Source organism: Oxyura jamaicensis, chromosome 15 (genome assembly GCF_011077185.1).
Source record: "Oxyura jamaicensis isolate SHBP4307 breed ruddy duck chromosome 15, BPBGC_Ojam_1.0, whole genome shotgun sequence".
In the NCBI taxonomy this organism is placed as follows: Eukaryota; Metazoa; Chordata; class Aves; order Anseriformes; family Anatidae; genus Oxyura; species Oxyura jamaicensis.
The window spans coordinates 2,225,500-2,236,234 of record NC_048907.1 but is presented as its reverse complement, the minus strand read 5'-3'; the positions used below and the strand labels follow the sequence as shown (position 1 = coordinate 2,236,234).

The window sequence follows — 10,735 nt, the reverse complement described above, 5'->3', positions numbered from 1 at the left end:
CGCTCCGGTTCCCGCTCCGGTTCCCGCTCCGGTTCCCGCTCCGGTTCGGTTCGACACCGCCCCCGCCTCCAGCCCGGTCCCGGCTCCACCCGCCCCGGTCCCCCCCGGCCACCTTTTGTCCTCGGCTCCCCAGGCTCCGGCGCGGCTCGGGGAGGCCCCGCGGGCGGAGCGCTGCCTCCCGGCTCCTCCTCCTCATCCTCCTTCTTCTCCTCTTACTCCTCCTCCTCCTCCACCGCCCCTCGCCACGGCCCTGGCTGGGGACCCGGGTTGGCCCCAGCCCCCTGGGGGTCGCGGCGAGGGGCACAAATGCAGACCTGGGAGGCGCACACCCAGGGGTGGATGCGTGCATGGGTGCACGGATGCGTTGGTGCATGGATGGATCATCCATCCATCCATCCATGGATGTGTGCGTGCATGGATGTGTGGGGGGATGGATGCAGGGGTGCACAGACGCATGGATGGATGCACAGGTGGAAAACCAGGAGCTCCGTGCTGACAGCAGTGGACAACGCTGAATTTTAGAGTCAGCCCTTCGGTGTGTGCGCCCAGGAGCGCCTGGCAGAGGGCGAGGGACGGCTGGGTGCTACAAGCTCAGCGGGGAGGGCTGGAGGAAAAGGCAGCAGGGGCGAGGCCGGTCCTGTGTGCGTGGGAGAGCTGCTTGGTGCAGTGCCAAGCTGCAAGTCCTGGCTGCTCTCCTGCGCTCCGAGCCGTGTCCTTGGGAGAGGACAAAGCGGTCGGAGAGGGGGCTGTGTCCATGTGGGGGGAGAGGAGGCATTGAAGAAGAAGCTGAGGAAGAGCTGAGAGACGCTGAGGTCTGGCCAGCCGTCTGGGGGCAGGTGATGACCAGTGCGAGGAGCTGGAAAGCGGCGGGCGATGAGCCGTTAGCTGGGCTGGTGCAGGCACTGGAGGCACCGGGCGTTGTGCAACTGCGTGGGCAGGGATTGCGACCCCCTCGCTGCTTCCTGACGGCGGAAGCCGCGCGGCACTCGAGCCACTGATGCGCTCAGCCAGGCGGCCAGCTTGCTCCATCCAGGCCAGGGTTGAGCGGGTCCAGCTGACACATCCACGTCCTGGGACAGCCACAAACCTTTGCTGGGAGAAGCCATCCGTGCTCAAAGCACCACCAGCCCAAGGGCCACCTCGGCAGCGCTTCCATCCTCACCGTGCCCAATAAATACCAGCCTCAAGGCTTTGCTCTCCCTATCTCTGTCCATTTCCTGCAGTTCCTTCGTTGCCCTGTTCAGCAATGTGTATGGTTCAGCAAAAATGGTGCTGGCATTTGTTTTGAAGGACACCGACTAAGAAATCCTGCCGTAGGCAACAACTGTTGCCTGCGGGTTGTGCTCCAGGCTTTGCAATCTCTGCTCGGGGCAGAGGTTTTCAGTTCACCAAGGGCTTCCTCCCTCACCTGCAGACTTTCTCTTTCGGTCTGTAAAAAGGGATTTAAAACAGCACTAAAACCATCCGGGCTTTATCTTTCCTCCTGAGCTGAGTGGCTCTGTTCAAGGCCACTGGTGTGAAGCCTTGGCTCTCTGCCGCGCTTATCTCGCCGCCTCGCTGCGAGGTGCCCTTTCGCACACACACCCAGATTAGGAGGGGGAAGGCCCGTGGGGAGAAGCAAGACCTTTTTTAAACCAGCCTGGGAAACTGAAAAAAAAAAAAAAAAAAAAAAAAGCAACCACAGTCCTTTGCCAGGACTCCAAACCCCCCCCGACTGCTTCGTGCAGCCCCTTTAGCAGACGTTGTTCGCCCGCTGGGTGCCCGGCCCCTTCCTGGGGAGCCCCTTGGTGGCTGCTTTGGAGAATCACCCAAATTCTTCCAGAATCTCCAGCAAAATTCCCCGTGAGTTTTGCTTCCCGTTGGGTCTCCCCTGGGATGGCCACATGTCTCTGCACGGCCTCCAGCACTTCCCCTTCCGAGCAGCCCCGTGATGTTTCCGCAGTGGGCTCCCAGCCGGGGGAGCGGAGCCTGTGCCTCGGTTTCCCCAGGCAGGGCGGACAAGATAACTGAACGCCCACCCTGACCTCGCCTGGCACGTGGGAAAACGGAGAAGAAGAGGGGCTGAGAGGAGAAGAGAGGTTGCTGAGCACCCTTTTTTGGACACTGCCTTTGGGATCCGCTTCCCGCTGCTCCCACGAGCGGTGACGGACGGGCGAGCTGGCACCGCAGCTCGGAGAGGTGCCCGAGGCAGCCTCTGACTCACGGGCAGCGCTGGCTCGGCGGGGCCAAACTCGGAACCGTGGGGTGCTGGGGTGCTCCCAGCCACGTCGGGGGCGAGCTGGGCCGCCCCCCGGGCCGGGGGAGCCCCGGGGCAGAGCGGGGGCCCCGGCGCCGTGCAGTGCCGCGGCAGCCCGGGAGGTGGCACCTGGAGCCCGGCCGTGCGGCGGGGCTGGGGAGGCGCTGGGGGCACGGCTCGAGGTGGCAGCACCGGCATCAGCATCACCTCCTTCCCCAGCACCATCACCAGCATCACCTCCATCCCCATCCCCGTCAGCATCACCATCCCCATCAGCACCATCGTCACCATTACCCTCACCATCACCCTCACCACCATCGTCACCATCACCACCACCATCACCCTCACCACCACCACCCTCACCCTCACCACCGTCACCCTCACCACCCTCACCACCACCCTCACCACCCTTCCCACCTCCCGCCCCGCCCTCTGAAGGAGGAGGCAAAAAACCAGCCTGAAGTTTTTTTGGGGGGGCTCAGCCAGGACACCCCGCAGCCCCCCATTTCCAGCTGTCACCCCCTAAAATCGCCTCCAGGCAGAGAGGGGAACCTTCATCTCAGCCCGGGGTGGCAGAGGTCACCGTCACACCCTGGGAAATGCAGACGTGCCTTTCCAAAGCACCAGGAGCATCCAGAAAACGAAGTGGGTGAGAGCGAGGGAGTTAAAGAGAAGTGGGAAGGATGGTTGGACGTGGGCAAAGGCTTCTGCAGGAGGGGAAAGCTGCAATGGTTAAAAGCTGAGCCCAGCGCACAGCAGAAGGGAAGCGGCGGCGTGTGCCTGCACAAGGGCATCTGCGCAGCTCGGCGCAAACAAACAGAAAAAGCAGAAGTCAGTGGGAGTGAATTAGTAGTCGGGGACTGCAAAAAAAAATCCGTACAGGAAGCAAAACAAAAGAGAAATCGTGAGCCGTAGGGGCTGAGAGCACTGAGAGGGTGCTTTTGAAAGAGCTGGAGATCACCGAGAAAACTGCAAAGCTCCGGGCTGGGACTGGAGGGGCAGGAGGAAGGAGGGCAGGAGCCGGGCTCCGCCGCCCGCTCGTCTGTGCTCGGAAACCCAGGCAGAAGGTGCAAGCATGCATGAAGCATCGGCAGGAGGAATTAAAAAGCAGCTTTTAAGGTAAGACCTCTGCACCCCGGCCACATGCGCGTGGTGTTTCCCTGCACCCCGCAGCAGGCGATGCCTAAGGGGACTGTGGGGTTGCAACACTGCAGCAGAGCTCTGCCCCATCTCGGGGTCCGGGGGGGTTGGAGGGGGCTACGGGGCCAGCACAGGGCACAGCACCACATCCTGCTGTCCCGCCCCGGCACAGGGTGGGTTTCCCATTGAGGCTTTTTGCCCAGACTGGGTATGAAAGGGGCGAGCGGCTGTTTTAAAGCACCTCGGGGGACGGACCCGCTGTGCTGGCACACCGCCGCCTGCTCCCCAGCAGCCCCACATGCCTCGGCCCGCTCTGTAAGGGCGGCGGTGGTGCTGAGCTCCCTGCAGTCTCCGCCTTCCCGACACCCACATATCGATCGAGTGGCATCTATAAATCCCCGCCTGCCACGTCCTTGGGTTTCCCCGGTTTGTCATGCTGGGCGAGCCCCTGGGCAGGGCTGCTCTGCGGCGGCTCCGGTGCGCCCTGCGTCGGGGTCCGTGGGGCCGGGAGGGCCCATCCGGCCCCATGCTGCTGCCGCCTGCGTGCGGCACGGGAGGACGAGGCCCTGAAGGAGCCCTCAGGACAGGCGGTGACGCGGGTGGGCGATGTCGGTGGGCCAGACGTGACGGTACAGACCACAAGCCAGCCTTTTCCTGGAAAAAAGGTGCAGTGAAAGTTTATCGTCCTCCCCTTTCCCATGGCTCACGGGGTGGGCAGCCACAGGTCCACCGTGCCGTCCTTCTTCCCCTGGGGCAGGGACAGCACCAGGACAGCCCTGGGGTGGCCAGACCTGGCCCATGGGCACCCACCAAGTCCTCACCCCTGCTTGGGGCTGGGCCTGAGGGACAAAGCCATTTGTCACCCGTGGTGGGGCACAGCGGCTGGCCCTGCTCCTTCCCTTTTGCAGCGAGACGATTTCCTTGGCTAAAAGGCAGAGGAAAATGCTGAGAACCGGGCTTTGCGACAGCAGCTCACCCACCGCCACCCCGCGGAGGCCCTCGTGTCCCGGCTGCGGAACCGAGCCCCATTTCCCCGCACCACCCCGAGCCCCCAAACACTCCCCAGACGCCCCCAAGAACTCGCTCAGCCCCCAGAAAACCCCAAGCCAACCCAACCCCGAGCCGTGCCGGCGCTGTAAGCCAGAAGAGCTCAGCCTGCTGTTTGTCCGGGCTGCTCCGCGGGCGCGGAGGCGATAAGATAAAACGGCTCCGGAACGGGGCGCACCCGCGGAACGACCGGTGCGGGGCGCCGCCGGGGACCCGGCTCCGGCTCCGGTTGCGGCTCCCGCTCCGCTCCCGCTCCGCCCCCGCGCAGCCTCCGCCCTCGGCGGCTCCGTTTACATAACGCCCGGGGCCGGGGTCCGCGCCCCGCGCCGCCGCGGCTCCGCACGGCGGAAATGCGGAGCCGCCTGCCTCGGTTTCCTGCCTAAGCCGAGCCGTGCGCCCCCGTCCAGCCCCGTTCCGTCCCGTCCCGTCCAGCCCCCGTCGTCCCCGTCGTCCCCGTTCCCCCGGGTGCGCCCCGGGCCCGGCGCTCCGCCGCGCTCCGCCATGGGCGAGCGGCCCCCGGACGCCTTCTCCTGCAGGTAACGGCGGGGCCGAGACCGGGAAGCGGCGGCTGCAAAACGAAAGTGGCGGCGGGGAGGGAAGGGAGCGGGAGGGGGGAGCCCCGCGGTGCCCCCGGCGCGGAGCTTCTGCCCTCGGTTCGCCCACCCCGGGGACGCGATCGCCCCGCGCCCCTTTCCCTTGCTCCTTTATCTCAGCTCCCCAGCCTCTGGCACCCCCGGGACCTGCTTTCTCTCTCCCTCCCCCTCCTCCCAGCACGCCTTTAACCCTGGGTCCCTCCTTTTTTGGGGTTCCCTGCGGCACTTTGGGGTCCCGGCACCCCCCTCCCGCCCCCCCCCCTGCTCCATGGGTGCAGCATGCACCCAACCACCCCCGTGCCTCCCCAGAGCCCTGCAGCACCCCTCGGTGGCCCCTTGGGGAGGGTGCAGGACCCTGTGGGTGATGCCCAGCCACCCTTGGGGGGGGGCACGCCACCCGTGGGGGCCGTACCCCACCTGCCCCTCCCCCGCTGCCCCCTTGTCCTCTGCCCCCTTGGCCGCTGCGGGTGCCAAGCGGACGTGCCAGCGCCGAGCTTGCCAAGCTGCTCTGCCTTTCTGCTCCCCGGGGACTTTGTTGGCTCCTGGGCTCTGCCCGGCTTGGCAGGCACACGGGGACCGTGAGCACCAGGCCAATGCCCTGGCAGGCAGCATCCTGCCGGCCTCCCCGTGCCCTGCCGGCGTGCTGAGCGCCGCTTGCGCCAAGCGCCCGCGGAGAGCCCCGACCCGCTGCCCCCCGCGCTGGGAGCACCGTGGTCGCCGCTTCCCCGGGCTGGGATTTACTGTCAAGGAAACCGGGGCGAGTTGTCGAGCTGCGATTTCGACATTTGTTGTTGCAAATTGCTTCAAGATGTGCTGGAACCGTGGGGGCTGGCGGCCCCGGGGACTTTTCGGGTTGCTGCATTTAGGTAGTGAAAGCAGCTGGAGGAAGGAGGTGGCCGGTGCGGGGACCTCGCGCCGCCCGCGCTCGCGTGTGCCCCGTGTGCCGTCGGGCTGTGCCGGCAGGCTGCGGGCCGGGGTTTAAAGGCCTGTGAAATTACTGGCAGCTTTTGCTTTGACTTGTTTGGGACGAGATCAGCGCCTCTGATTTCTTTTCTAACTCGCCTGTGGCGCAAGGAGGGCTTTGTCTTCGTGCGTTCCCCCCCCCCCACCTTCTCGAGTACTGCTTTTTATTTCTTTTTTTACCCCTTCGCTTTTATATCTTTATTGTGCCTGAAAAGAGCCTTTTGGTTTCACTGAAGCCCACAGGGCGGTGGTTCTGCCCGCACCACGTATTGCCCCGGAGAGGTTTGTGAGGCTTTCCAGGGGCTTTGCTTCCTCTGCCGGGGGGGGCAAACCTCTCACCTCCCCCCCTGGCTGTTCGGGGGAGCCCGTCGGGGCTCTCCGCTGAGGCACCGGGGCACGGCGAAGCCGTTTGGACAAATCCCAGCAAGCGAGACGAAGCGAAAGTGCAAGAGCTGTGCGCCAGCAGGGTTTGTGGCGCTGCCAGCGCCGCTGCGGCTCGGCGAGGAGGAAGGGCCTGATCCAGCCCCGGGACCGCCACGGCACGGAGGGGGAGAGCCTGCAGCTGGTGTCTCCCACGCCTCCGTGGCAGCGATGTGTTTAATAGAGCGACACGAAGCACATCAGGAGGGCAGCCCACAGGGAGCAGCCGCGGCACGGAGCAGTGTGTGCCGGGTGGGAGCCCCCGTGGAGCGCCCGACGCGGCGGTGGTGGGTGCACGGGTCCTGCCCCGGTGCTTTCCCGTGGGCCAAGCGACCCCGGGATGCAGCTGGGATGTCTCCGTCCCGTCTGTACCTGGGGGTCTCGGGGAAGCCAACCCATCGGATCTCCCCCCAGCTTTAAAGTGCTTTAAGGTGCCTGCAGAGCTGCGCAGCCCGGGCAGGACCACGGTGTGCGTGTCTCCTGTTAGAAAGTGGGGACAGGAGAGCGAAATCCGCCCCGCAAAGCTCCCTGCCACTCGTGGGTTTGTCGCTGCAGCTCAGCAGAAGGGCAGTAGGTCCCTGTGACCCCATGGGGTGACACAGCAGCGGGTCACACTTGGGGACAGCGCGGAGCTTCTCAGGGCCGTGATGTTGCACTGTGAGCCTCTGCCAGACCCCTGGGAATCCTCACCGCCACGGGGCGATGCTCCCAGAGGGATCCCCGAGCCTTCCCGAGCTGTGCTTCCAGCCCCAGGGGGGAATTGTCCTCTGGGGCTGTGCTCGCTGCCATCCCTGCGTGTCCCTGGCAGCAGCGTGGGCTGGGAGCTGGGACAGGCAGGGCACAGCCGCGGGTCCTGTTGTGCAGAGGGGTGCGAGTGCCAGGGCTGGAGCTCTTTCAGATGTGGTTGAGCTGTTCCAAGAGTCCTCGGCTACGTTATGGTGACCCTACGTGTGTGGGTGCCCATTTCTGGGGGGTGGCCGGGGGTCCCCAAGCCCTCGTCTCCTCCCATGGAGTCGCTTGGGTCATGCTGCTGGGACTTTCCGCCCCACGCCGGGGTAAATGGGCAGCGTTTAACCACTGCTGAGGCAGGTGGGAGGGAGCGGAGGCTTGGCTGAACTCGAGCTGAAAGGCAGCAATAAAACTGCACGGGGTGGATGCGAGCGCGGGGCCAGGGCTGCTTCCCGTGGCTGCGCCCGGCCAAAGGACGCGGTGTGTCGTGACCCGGCTCGGAGGAGGTCCCGGGGGGTGAAGTGGGGGTGCTCTCCTCCCTTACCTCCTCCGTCCCCACCTTCCCACACCAGGGGGCTGCAGCCAGGGCCCATCCCCTCCTCTCCCCCTGCCCCAGACCTGCTTCCCCCCCGGCTGCAAGGCGTCAGCGTTCCGGTGCCGTCCCCAAACAGCTGCGCCCAGCTGCGCTCTTCGCCTGGGGTCGCATCCAGTAACGGGGCGCAGGCTGGGACGGAGCCCGAGCCGTGCCAGGGGGGGATGCCCCACGCCTCGTGGCCCTCGCAAGCCCGGCACCCTCGGGACCCGCACCCCCCGAGCCCCCCAGCCGGATGCAGTGGCACAGAAAAGTGCCGTTCATTGTAAGCCGGCCTTTTTACAGCCGCCCCGCGAGCGGGCTGCGGGGCCGTGCCAAGAAAAGGCTGCTGCCTGGCTCAGAATAGCTCTTTTCATGGAGGACATCCTGGGAAGGAACAATGTCCCCGCTCGCAGCATTGTGGGAACCGGGTATTTCGGTGACTCGGGGAGCTGCGGGGCTGGCCGGGGCGTTACCCAGCCCCTCAGGAAAATCGTCCCTGGGGTGAATTTGGAATGGGCTCCAAAAGGGAGGCTGCCCGGGCAAAAAAACGCAGAGCCTTTCCTCTGGTTCGGGTACGGTTGTTTCGGGGTTTGAGCCACGCACAAATCAAATTTCCTACTGACGCTGCTGGCTCGCGTTCCCCTGGCTCGGAGGCCGGCGGCCAGGGGCTGCTTTCATTTTCGGATTGCTGCGCTGCCCGGCACGGGGCAAGGCGGCGTGGGCTTCGCTCCAGAAAAACGCTTTTCCTGCAGCCTCCGAATTTGCCAAAACGCTGCCTGCTGCCCCGTGGCTGGTTCGTGATGGGGCCGGATCCTGCAGCCCTGCTGGGCTTGCCTGGTTTTGGTAAGGCCTGCTGGCCTCAAACCTCCCCGTGCTGCTGCTTCTGGTGCCATGGAGTAACGTGCACGCACCGATCCTTTTGGAAGCGTAAAGGAATAAGCAGCCTTGTGCTGGATCCGGCCCTCCCGCTGCCTCGGGGGCCGGGACCCACCGCCACACTCGCCGGGTTGGGCAACGGGGTTGGTGGTGGAAGCGTTTTAATTAAATCTCCCGGGAGCACCAGCGGCGGCGCAGCTGCAGGGCCGGATCCTGGCGCAGGCTCGGGCTTGCCGCCTCAGCCTGCATCAAAGCACGCCCGCGGCCGGTCTGCCCCGTCCCGTCCTGTCACGCCTCGCCCCGTCCCATCCTGCTGGTCCTCGAGAGATGGTGCTGGGCGCTCCTGTCCCTGCACCCCAAAGCCTCCCAAACAGCGCCGAGCCCTTCCAGCGGCTCCGGGTGGGAGCCTTTGGTCACCGCACGCCGGTGCTGTGCCCGGGGAGGGCAGGATTCCTCATCCAGTGCAAAGGAAAGCAGTTAGCCGGCGCAGCCATCGCTTTGGCTCGGTGGCGTCCCGCAGGGCACGAGTGTCAAAATGCCACGGTGCCAAAAAGAAACACCCCTGGAGCTGGCTCGAAGCGGAGCGTCCATCCTCGTCCGTCCCCGCCAGGCAGGGCGTGGGGATGAAGGTGGTGTCGCAGGCAGGAGGAAGCTTTTCCCTGGGCTGCTTTTCCCACCGTGGTCCCAGCTGGAAAACGCCCGTCACTGCTGGGAACGGCCTCGGGCTGCTTCCCACCACGTGGCGCGGGCGAAGCCCGGCGTTCCCAGAGCAAACCTCTCCCGAAGCCGGAGCGTGAAATCTTTGGAGACGTTGCCACCTTCCCGGCAGCATCCCGGCCCCCCGCGGGCGCTGTCCCCAGGGGCTCCCCGCTTCCCTCGGTGCCTGGGCGCCGCGGCCGGCCGAGTGGTGCCGGCGATCCCCGGGCGCCGGAGGAAGCAGGAGCGCAGGCGGAGGGTGCTGAGTCACGGGCAGGCTGGCGGCGCTGATAGACGGCACGGGGGCCCCGCCGGGGGGCTCGCCTCGGCTTGGCCGCGGGCAGGCGCACGCCCGGCAGCGCCGCCGGCCCCGCGTGGCTTCTTCTGAGAAGCCAGGGCTGGCCGGGGGCTGATAACATCTCCCCTCGCCTAGAAACTTCTGAGGACGTACTAGGAAGCCCGGCGGGTCGGCAGAGATAGAGGCTCGCGTTCCCAGCGCCGCGCGGCGTTATCGCCTCCCCGTCTGCAAACCAGATCCGCCGCGCTGCTGCTGTCCAGATCTCCCCGCTCGCTTCCTCCCGGCCCCTTGCGTTTTTATTTTATTTTATTATTTATTTCCTCCCACCCCGCCCCAAGCAATGCAATCACTTTTCCTCCCCTTCCAGCAGCTCGGGCGCTGCTGCGTGGCAGGGAGGCCGCCGAGCCCGTCCTGCCCCGTCCTGGCAGGATGCGGCCGGGCTGGAGGATGTTTCCTGCCTGAGCAGAATGCACGGCCCCGATAAATGCCGCGGGCCAGCACAAGGTACAGGGGGGAAACAGCGCCACAGAGCACGGCTGGCTGCAGGGAGCTCCGCTGAAGGGCTCGCTGGGGTGGCTTCGTGACTCTTGGTGGCCCCAAACGGTCCCCGAGGCTGGCAGAGCGGTGCCACCGGCTCGACGGGCACGATACGGTTCTGCCAGAGCCCTGCGGCCACCCCAAGCAGTGCCACGGCCGCAGGGCAGGGCCCTGGGGTGCCTACAGCATCTGGATGTGGCCGTGGAAGGAAAACCCAAATATCCCAAGCCACGTGGATGGGGATGTGCGTGTTTTGGGGTTCCCTGGCAAGCCCAGGGAGCCGCACGGCGTTTCCAGCTGGGGTCCCAGCCCACTCCTGAAGCACGTTTCCACCTGCTGAAAGGGTTTAAGTACGGGGCAAGGTCCTGGGTGAAGAGCAGCCGTGTCGCTCTGTGCGGGACCACGGGATGTGGCAGGGAAGTGGGGGGCACAGCTCACCCCTGGCACCTGCAGACGGACAGACAGACAGACAGACCCCTCGCCCCTTCTGAGCGTCCCCCCGGGGGGGCATTCGCTCACCCCCTGCCGTGCCGGCGGCGCGGCCGCGTCTCCAGGTGAACGCCAGGCGAGGCAGCTCCCTCCCTGGGATTTCAGCAGCCATTTATTTCATTTCCTCCCCCCCCCCC

The 10,735-nt window shown here is 65.8% G+C and overlaps 2 protein-coding genes across 8 annotated transcripts in view; one reads left to right on the top strand and one right to left on the bottom strand.

Annotated features, from left to right (window-relative positions):
- The window catches only part of PHETA1 (PH domain containing endocytic trafficking adaptor 1), a 15,466-nt gene extending 15,229 nt beyond the window's left edge, over window positions 1-237 (bottom strand). Inside the window, exon 1 of one of the 4 annotated variants that reach the window (XM_035340640.1) lies at window positions 113-237. The gene's annotated coding sequence lies outside the window, so the exon portion shown is untranslated. The other 3 variants (XM_035340643.1, XM_035340641.1, XM_035340642.1) reach the window with 3 other exon arrangements.
- Window positions 238-2,722: 2,485 nt separating this feature from the next.
- Window positions 2,723-10,735, top strand: part of SH2B3 (SH2B adaptor protein 3) — a 22,467-nt gene continuing 14,454 nt past the window's right edge. For 2 of the 4 annotated variants that reach the window (XR_004754892.1, XM_035341032.1), the window contains exon 1: window positions 4,815-4,959. The gene's annotated coding sequence lies outside the window, so the exon portion shown is untranslated. Of the gene's footprint in view, window positions 3,356-4,814; window positions 4,960-9,934; window positions 10,077-10,735 lie in introns of those variants that run through there. The other 2 variants (XM_035341033.1, XM_035341034.1) reach the window with 2 other exon arrangements.